A 10000-nucleotide genomic window follows, 5' to 3' on the forward strand; every position below is an offset into this window, starting at 1 on the left:
GCACGTACACTGTAGCGGTTTTCCTTTTTTATCTTTTTTTTATCACTCTTCCCTGTATTGTTAATAGACCTGTGTAAGCATGTAAGCTCATGTTTGATTATGTTAAAATTTTTGTGACGTTCGTGCTCGTAAGTCCGTGTATATAAACTTGATGATTGTGTATTAAATTTCAGTTGCATCAACTTGCCTCCCAGTTACAACCTAACTGCTCCCTCGCACAATTAGTGACCACCGGGGGACACTCCCTCACTGCTGTGCCCTACTGTTTGATGATGCCACCCACCAAACCTGACTTTTCCATACATGCCGTCGTAATGAAACTGCCGCCCTTCGTCAGTGGAGAAGCATTTGCCTGGTTCCAGCCTACCGAAGTCCAGTTTTGCATCAAGGGCGTGACTTGATCAAGCAGTTAAACATACTATTTCCTCCTGACAATCCCTGAGAGGACATGTTCCCAAAAATTTATGGCTGGCTTTGCGAACAAGGGGACACCCCAATAGTGTATGACGCCATCAAAACATACCTCCTGAAACAGTACTCGCCAGCACCAGCCGCCCGTATATCCAAGATATTTCATCTCTCTCAACAGCTGTTTGGGGACCTAAAGGCTTTGCTCGCCCTCAGGGAAATGACTAGTATTGCTCTCCTGCAACCTATTGCAGATGTCTTTCCTTGTGAAGTGAATCTACTTCATGTCATTTGGATATGGTGCCTACCCAAATCTACTCGCGCTATCCCGATGTCGATATTTTGCCCATGAAGGACAAAGTTGACGCCCATATGGACAGCCATACATCCATCAACGCCTCCATTCCTGACGAAGTGGACAACTATTCAACATCGACTGAAACCGACGTGAATGCTGTAGGACACAAATGCCCACCTCGTGCCTCGCTTACGTCCCAACCAACGACCTCTCCAGCCACTTAGTGACGCCCATTGCCCACAGTTATGCTACTACCACTTTATATTTGGGGCTATTGTGAAGAAATGTGTAAATGTTTGTCAGTGGCCCAAAAAATGTAAGTAGGCCATCTCTTGTGTCGGTGGGCCTCCCCTGTCACTAATCTTTTATTTTTACATGATGCAGGTATGGGCGTGTGTTTTTTGGTAGACACGGGTACTTGCTGTTCTCTTCTGTCAAGGCCACTCTCCAAGACACGACGTTATCTGCCTAAGTCTGCCAACATCCCTCTGGTAGCTGCCAACAGAGCTACCATATCCAACCATGTTTACAAAACACTCACATTATCAGTTGGAAGCACCAGATATAATTGGAAGTTTCTCATTGCTGACGTCACATTGCCAATCGTCGGTACGGATCTCCTCTCTCATTTCCACCACCTGTTTGATGTTGCTCACCGACAGTTAATCAACGCAGATTTCCCAGACACCTCTCCAACCTGCCCCTTCCGACCTAGCTCTCCACATCAGTGTATTTATGGACGCCTACGCCCACCTTCTTACGTCGTACCTGGAAGTCTTCCTTCCAGAACTTCATCAAACGCCCACAGTCCCCGCCAAGCACGGTATTTATCACCATATCAAGATGATGGGGCCCTCAGTGTTTGCCAGATTCAGGCGTCTGGCACCAATAATTTGGCAGCAGCTAAACAAACCTTTGCTGAAATCAAAGAAATCAGCCCCTGCCAAAAGGCCTCAAGCCCATGGTTGTCACCCTTACACATCATCTTGAAGAAAGATGGCTCTCTGCACCTGTGTGTGAATTACAAGCCCCTAATCACGTAGACAGAACCAGATCCCTACCCCCTCCCAAACATGACCTCCTTGCACAGAGCAAAGGTTTTTTCCACACTTGACCTCCTAAAGGGGTATTATCAGGTGTCCATGAACCCAGAAGACATCCCCAAGACTGCCATCACCACCCCATACAGTACATACAACTTCAATCACTCCTGTTTTGGCCTTCGTAAAGCTGGGGGTATTTTTCAATGCCTCGTGAATTACATCTTAGGGGACCTCCCCTTCTGTGCATGATACGTGGATGACATACTTTTGTTCTCGTCCTCCAAAAAGGAGCACCTCCGTCACCTTCGCATCTTGCTTGCTTGCCTACAACAGAATGGCCTTGTAATCCGGTACGACAAGTGCACTTTAGCACCAATGAAGTATCGTTCTTAAAGCACCGCATCACTCCTGAAGAAGTCCACCACCTCCTTGACAAGGTAGCAACCGTTCAGAACTTCCCCACATCCTCGACCGCTATTATCACAGTTTCCTACCACCCATCGCTGCCACTCTTGCCTCTCTCTACACCTCCCTCAAGGGCAAGCCAAAACACCTGAAGTGGGGTCCTCTTCAAGAAGCACACTTCTGCAACACAAAGTATGCGCTGTCAACCATTGCTGCTTTCACTTTTCCCATGCCAGATGCACCTCTCCTTCCCTCACCAATGACAACAACATTGCTATTGGTGCAGTACTCAAGCAGATGGTCAATTGCTCGCCCTACCCATTGGCCTTCTTCAGGAGAAAACTGTCCAAGGCGGAATCCGGCTACTCTACCTTCGACCGTGAATTGCTGAATGGTGCACTGTCCATCACTTTCACCACTTCTTGGAAATTACACCCTTCGTTGTCCGAATGGACCACATGCATCTAGTGTACGCCTTTACTCAACAGTCTGACCCCTGGTCCGCCATCAATGCCAACATCTCACTGCTGTGGCTGAATGCAATTACTCCCTTCAACATTTCCCTGGGAAAATGAGTCCCGTTGCTGATGCCTTGTCAAGAAACACATTGGCTGCCCCTCACTTGTAATTGGATCATAACACTTTGACAGAAGCCCAACAAAAAGATCCTGAGCACCAAGCGGGTAGGACATCCTGCACATCCATTCGTTTGGTAGACATCCCCCTCGATGATTTCAACGCCACCCTCCTCTGTGACATCGGTACTGGTAGACATAGATCGTGGATACCTGCTCCCATGTGCCGACAGGTGTTTGATTTCATTCCTGGCCTTTTACATCCCTCGTGCCGAAATGCTGCACAGCTATTGAAGACAAATTTCATTTGGCATGGCATTACAAAGGATGCGCCTGTACTTCATGCCAAATTTCAAAAATACAATGACACATGGATTCAGGAGTAGTCTAGGTACCTTTCCTCAACCTCGGCATCGCCTTGTCCACATTTATGTCGATGTAGTAGGTCCCCTACCCACATCACATTGACATCGCTACCTGTTCACCGTCATCACCGACCGCTCCACTTATTGGCCTGAAGCCATTCCCATGGAAACAGCAACGTCCACCTCATGTACACCTGCTTTACTCTCAGGATGGATAGAGAGATTTGATATCACAGAGCATATTAATTCTGACAGGGGTATCACTTCTACCTCTCAATTGTGGACATCAATTAGCGAAGCGAATCTCTGGGAATCATACATCAGACAACTGCCTACAACTCCGCTGCCAACCGAATGGATGAATGTTTTCATCACACCCCTTAAAGCAGCTTTGATTTCCTGCTGCAAGGACTCCAACTGGTTTACACAGCTTCCCTGGGTCCTCCTGGGGACTAAGGATCACTCCTAAAGATGCCCTGAAAATCTCGGCAACTGAAATGGTGTATGGCGACCTGTTAGTCGTCCCTGCAGAATTTTTTCCATCTGCAACCTCCTCCCGATATTCTCCAGCACCTTGTCACGTTGTTTGAAAGTTTACTCCATGCCGCCAGACTTACAAGCCCCCTACAAAGCAACATTTACCGACAGATCTGCACTCAGCAAACGCATGTTCTACTGGGCAATGACATTAGCAAGACACCACTAACGCCTCCTTGATCCGTTGCACGCTGAAAGCATTCTTAATTAATATTCGGGGCAAAGACGACTGGTCTCCAATGATCGCCTAAAACCTGCATATCTCCCTGCCAGAGGGACCTGCCTTCTGTACCTCTCTCTAAAGCAGGGCACCCTATTTCACATGTATGTCATATTTTGGGGGTAGCCATGCGTTTCATACTCGCTCGTAGGCTGTAACTGTTTACTTTTTTTTTATTTTTTAATCTTATCACTCGCTCTTCCCCGCACTATTAATAGACCAATCTTTGTAAGCATGCTAGCTCATGTTTGATTAAGTTTGAAATTTGGTGACGTTATTGCTCGTAAGTCCATGTATATCAACTTGATGGTTGTTTGATTAAGCGCAGTTGCATTAACCTCGCCTCTTAGTTACAACCTAACTGCTCGCTCACATAATAGCTGAATATTTAGACGTCATTTCTGATAGGTCACGTACACTAGTATTACACAATGAAAATAGAAGTATAACCCTACACTAAACAAATAAAACCGGAAACAACAACGAAAATAATCAGAGGGAAAATGTAATACAAAGGATTTGATTTATATTCTTTCCTGAACAAAATATGCCGAGCTTAACCATAATTCATATGTTCCACGTGAGGTATCCGTGGGAAGGTACATAGATTCTTACACACTCATATATATATATATATATATATATATATATATATATATATATATATATATATATATATATATATGTATATATATATGTATATATATATATATATATATATATATATATATATATATATATATATATATATATATATATATATATATATATATATATATATATATATATATAAATTAGCCATATATTTTTTATACATTACCGTCTGGATTCTCTTATCGACCTCGGGATCGGAGCCCCAGGCGAAATCACACAGACAATAGCTTCTAACCGACCGGGAATCGAACCCTGGTCCAGGAAACTGGTATGAACAGTGACATATCACTTCGTCGCCAAGTAGTATGTCACTGTTCATACCAGTTTCCTGGACCAGGGTTCGATTCCCGGTCGGTTAGTTATGTCACTGTTTCATACCAGTTTCCTGGACCAGGGTTCGATTCCCGGTCGGTTAGAAGCTATTGTCTGTGTGATTTCGCCTGGGGCTCCGATCCCGAGGTCGTTAAGAGAATCCAGACATTAATGTATCAAAAGTATATGGCTTATTTGAATATGAAAAACACTTTCAAATGTGCAAAATTTATCAAACACACACACACACACACACACACACATATATATATAATATATATATATATATATATATATATATATATATATATATTATATATATATATATAATATATATATATATAGTAATATATATATATATATATATATAATATATATATATATATATATATATATATATATATATATATAGTGTATATACTGTATGTGTGAAGAATGTGATTTTAAGTATATCACTAGCTTACCTTTGTCATATCTTGTTATCCGTGTCACTGGATTAGACGTTATGCTCAAATAACAGTAAGGCTTTTTATATGTATATATTTTCGGGTTAATAAACACTTGTTTTCTGTAGGCCTAATGACACAGCCTGTAAGTTTGGTCCAAATTAGAACTTTAACCGACTAGGTCATCGGGTACACAATATTTTTTTTTTCACTCTGTGGTCCTCCAATTGCAGAGGAATAACTGCAAAAAATAACTATTTTCTTACGAAGATATTATTTTCAATTTAACTTATCAGAACACTTTCGGGGTAATATATCGTCCTTTTCCATCGATCGCTTTCATGATTTTACTTTGTTTACAGACAAAAACATTTTAATAACAACCCGCTACAATCACTTTAATCCGTCCACTCCTTACTAAAAGCATCTGTCGCTCTGAGACAACACTGGAATGAACTCACTCCTCCTAGTTAGGAATGGGAAGGATCTCCTCTCCGGTTGGCAAGTCCTGACCTTTTCCTGTTCGTATCCTCTTCAATGGCTATCGGAGATTTGCTTTCGCATTCCTCATATTTATTATCAACCCAATATCATAATTGTAATCTCAAAAGGGAGGCACATAGTAACTAATTGATGAATGGTTGAATGTTTGTCAGATGAATGGGGGTGTTTGGATGAAACCGAAGACTAAGGCGGTGCCAAAATCAGTTTGTCAAGCTACCAACCGCAGGTCATGTTTTCTATTTTTTTTTCTTTTTGTTATTTTCGGACAAACCTTCTAGGAAATAGGTAAATAATGACTGCCTGGTGTCAAATCTATTCGTGTTTAGTAGTGCTTTTAGGGTATTTTCACAATTACTCCTGATTAAATCGCAGTGTGACGTCACACATGGTCGTCGAACCTCGTTATATTGAGCTATCAGCGTTCATGACTTCCCGCCAACTTACTAACGGGATGATTTCGTACCACAAATTACAACAGCTTTTAGTACCCTGGGATCTCCAAGGTACGTCAAATTTTATTTACAAAAACTCATGACTGAAACGTTAGCAAGTAACATTCATTCCAAGGGTGGTTACAATTCGAAAGATACCCCTGGGGCAGATGACTAGAGATCCACGGAGCTGGTCTTTTACGTCATGGCAACGTCATTGTTTTCTCTCTATTCCACGATGCTTCTTAAACTAGCTCACGGGGTCATAGACTAAATCACCGCCTGGAAGGAACCGCTCGATTGGCACCGCAAGGTAAACTGTCCAGAACTATAACGGTTCATTGGGGGGGCGGAAAATGGAAAACGCATTTTCGACTATTTATATGTTCTCTATATAGGGTGCGCAAACGTATTAACATTTGTGATAGTTTCGCGCTCAATTTTTTTTATTAGATAGGAAGAAATATAAACGTTTTATCTTTTTCTTTGAAAGGGGGGGGGGGGCGTTGGTAATCGATGTAATGAACTTATTAAGAAGTAGAAATATTGCCTTTCTCTAAAGGTTCAAAGCGAAAATAGTACAAAAATTATTAAGAAAGTCATACGCGAAGTAATTATATCTTGGACTAGTTTATTCACAGAAAAAAGAAGCATGACTTTCTAATCTCAACGCTCTATTTATTCTTAGAAGGAACCGTATGTTATCTTCATATCTATAAATACACACTTTATTACCTCGGTATACTCTCTCTCTCTCTCTCTCTCTCTCTCTCTCTCTCTCTCTCTCTCTCTCTCTCTCTCTCTCTCTCTCTCTCTCTCTCTCTCTCTCTATGTTTTTTCCTGTCTTGGACGCACGTGTTGGACAATCCTTTATAAAGCTAGCATGGTTTTCAAATGTGACCGACTGCATAAATAGAAAAAAAAAATAATCTTGGAAATGAATATTATAGTAGAGAAAACTATGATTATCCTATCCTATATAATGAAGAGCAAGTGTCTAGCTATATTATTATTATTATTATTATTATTATTATTATTATTATTATTATTATTATTATTACTTGCAAAGCTACAACTCGAGTTGGAAAAGCTGGATGCTATTAAGCCCAGGGGCTCAAACAGGGAATATAGACCAGTGAGGGAAGGAAAAAAGGAAAATAAAATATTTTAAGAAGAGTAACGACATTAAGTAAATGTCTCCTGTATAAACTTAAAAAAACTTTTAACCAAACAAGAGGAAGAGAAATAAGATGGAATAGTGTGCTCGAGTGTACCCTCAAGCCAAGAGAATTCTAACCGGAAGACAGTGGAAGACCATGGTACAGAGGCTATGTCACTACCCAAGACAAGAGAACAATGGTTTGCTCTTGTAGTGTCCTTTTAGAAGATCTGCTTACCATAGCTAATGAGTCTCTTCTACCCTTACCAAGAGGAAAGTGGCCACTCAACCAATTACAGTGCAGTAACCCCTTAAGTGAAGAAGAATTGTTGGTAAGCTGTGTTGCCAGGTGTATGAGGACAAAGGAGAATAGGCAAAGAATATGCCAGACTATTCAGTGTGTGTGTGTGTGGGTTTAGGCAAAGGGGAAAACGAACCGTAACCAGAGAGAAGGATCCTGTGTAGTACTGTCTGGCCAGTCAAAAGGACCTCATAACTCTAGCGGTAGTATCTTAACGAATGGCTGGTGCCCTGGCCAACCTACTATTATTTTTTTTTCCTTTCACGCTGAGCATCAGGGTGAAATGGAGTAGTCATACCCTGGTTAGAGGGGGTAGCCTACTTCAAGGGGTATTAGTCATACCCTGGTTAGAGGGGTAGCCTACACCAAGGGGTATGCTCGGAAACCAAAACTCCTACAAATTGCTGAACCTGAGGATTGTTAGGAAAAGGGGAAGGAGTGGCAAGGGTTGAGTATGTGTTCGTGTGTGTACTTATCTATCTAAATAAATAGCAGTCATTTTTGACGGGTCGCGTACACAAGTAGTAAAAATAATTGCGGCATTATAGCTTTGTCATTTGTCTTCTAATATTTCATGAAATATCCTACTTAAGTTTGACGTAAGTGGTGTTGACTTAGGTTCCCCTTTGAAGTCATTTGATCATATCAGCATTGATTGTTAGAATATTTAAGAATATTCGAAATATCTGCGCATCAGAAAATTGATTAAACATTCATATGCGCTGGGATTCTACTAATAGCATTTCCGAGCTCTTGGCATCAATAACCTTAGATGTCAGGATGCCAGAAAACTTGTAATCAATCAATCAATCCCGAAGACTGCACGTATTAAATCAAATGCTGGATCGTCTTTTTAGTTCTTCCAGTACGGCGACTGATGGAAATACTAGGGTATCACCTATTTTTCTATAATTAAACAGTACTAATTTCTGCTGGTGTTAAGAGATTCGACAATGTCCGGTCTTTATGCCGTTCCATATGCCGGTGAATGATTTAATGCAAAGAGAGTAGCATTACCTGCACGATCAGCAAACACTTTTCAAAAGATCAATCCACGTAATGATTTATTCCTTTTTATATTCCTAGTTCGATTCATAGCAGGGGAGGAACAATCAAGGCACGTTTTCTTATTAGTTATAAACGCTATACAATATCCAGTAGTGAATATTTTATGAATTAGGTATGCTGTTCAAAATAATCTCCGGTAAAAATTCATTGTATTAATCGTTCACATCCTTTACAGACATTTGTATCTGCCAGACTGATTTATAACCCATGCACACACTTGTACATTGTATATTTTTCCAAATTATCTCCAACGAGCCTCTCGTTATCCATGCCGAGTTAGGGAACTCAAGTGTGTAATGTACAGTATAAGTGTAGTTTTTAGAATAGCAGAGAATCCTGACTGGTATTACAACTAGAGAAGAGCCCCTTAACGATTTGGTAACCTCCTTCCGCCTTCCATTATCTCTTGGCAATTTCATGGATCTTGCTTCTGGAACAAGAGGAGAGAGATTCGAAAATAACACCAACTGTACTTCATCGGAAACGGGTCTTTTATTTTTACACCAATTTATTTGGCTATCGACAGATTTATCAACGATTTTCGAACAGTTTGGTTTTGCGTTTATATACACCTTGTCTTTTATTGATTGTTGTTAAATAGAATCTGTTCTATTACATTATCAAATTATTTGATTGATTTATAGATTAGGGAGAGCATATACGAAAGTAGAGATGATTGTGTTTCCGGACGCATCGTGTACAAATGGTAATTATTTTTCTTTTGCTACATTTTCATTCTAACTCTTTATTTTAGTTGTGCTTTATACCAGCTCATTTTATTTTTCAAAAATTACAGTATAAGGAATATAAAATTTTATATGCATCTACATTTCAAAGTCGATACTTATGGAAGTTGTTGAGTCGAACAACGTAAACGTAAAGCTAAGGTCACACTGGAACCGACAACACTACGGATTGACAAGGATTAACAAGGATTACCCCGGGACCGTCTTAACCATGATTAGGGTAGTCGACGATGAAAGTTTGAGAGAGAGAGAGAGAGAGAGAGAGAGAGAGAGAGGAGAGAGAGAGAGAGAGAGAGAGAGAGAGAGAGAGAGAGAGAGGCATGGAAAGTGTGCTAATATCCAGTAACATTAACAAATTTAGGTCTAAGATAATTTAAACAACTTCACATTAAACTATGAATTTTTTAATAAATATTCAAACAAGAAACACAATATTAATAAAATTAATGCCTATCAGTAAATAAATTGATAAATATTGCTAGGTATATAATGCTAGGTATTGGAGGCAAACAATATAAGAAACAAAAT

At 40.4% G+C, this 10000-nt stretch overlaps 1 protein-coding gene and 1 long non-coding RNA gene across 2 annotated transcripts in view; one reads left to right on the plus strand and one right to left on the minus strand.

Annotated features, from left to right (window-relative positions):
* The window catches only part of LOC137623245 (transient receptor potential channel pyrexia-like), a 64175-nt gene extending 58448 nt beyond the window's left edge, over positions 1-5727 (minus strand). The window contains exon 1 of the mRNA XM_068353993.1: positions 5282-5727. The gene's annotated coding sequence lies outside the window, so the exon portion shown is untranslated. The remainder of the gene's footprint in view (positions 1-5281) is intronic.
* The window catches only part of LOC137623247 (uncharacterized), a 234255-nt gene that overhangs the window by 132241 nt on the left and 92014 nt on the right, over positions 1-10000 (plus strand). The gene's annotated exons all lie outside the window — the stretch shown is intronic.

Source organism: Palaemon carinicauda, chromosome 30 (genome assembly GCF_036898095.1).
Source record: "Palaemon carinicauda isolate YSFRI2023 chromosome 30, ASM3689809v2, whole genome shotgun sequence".
NCBI classification, from domain to species: domain Eukaryota; kingdom Metazoa; phylum Arthropoda; class Malacostraca; order Decapoda; family Palaemonidae; genus Palaemon; species Palaemon carinicauda.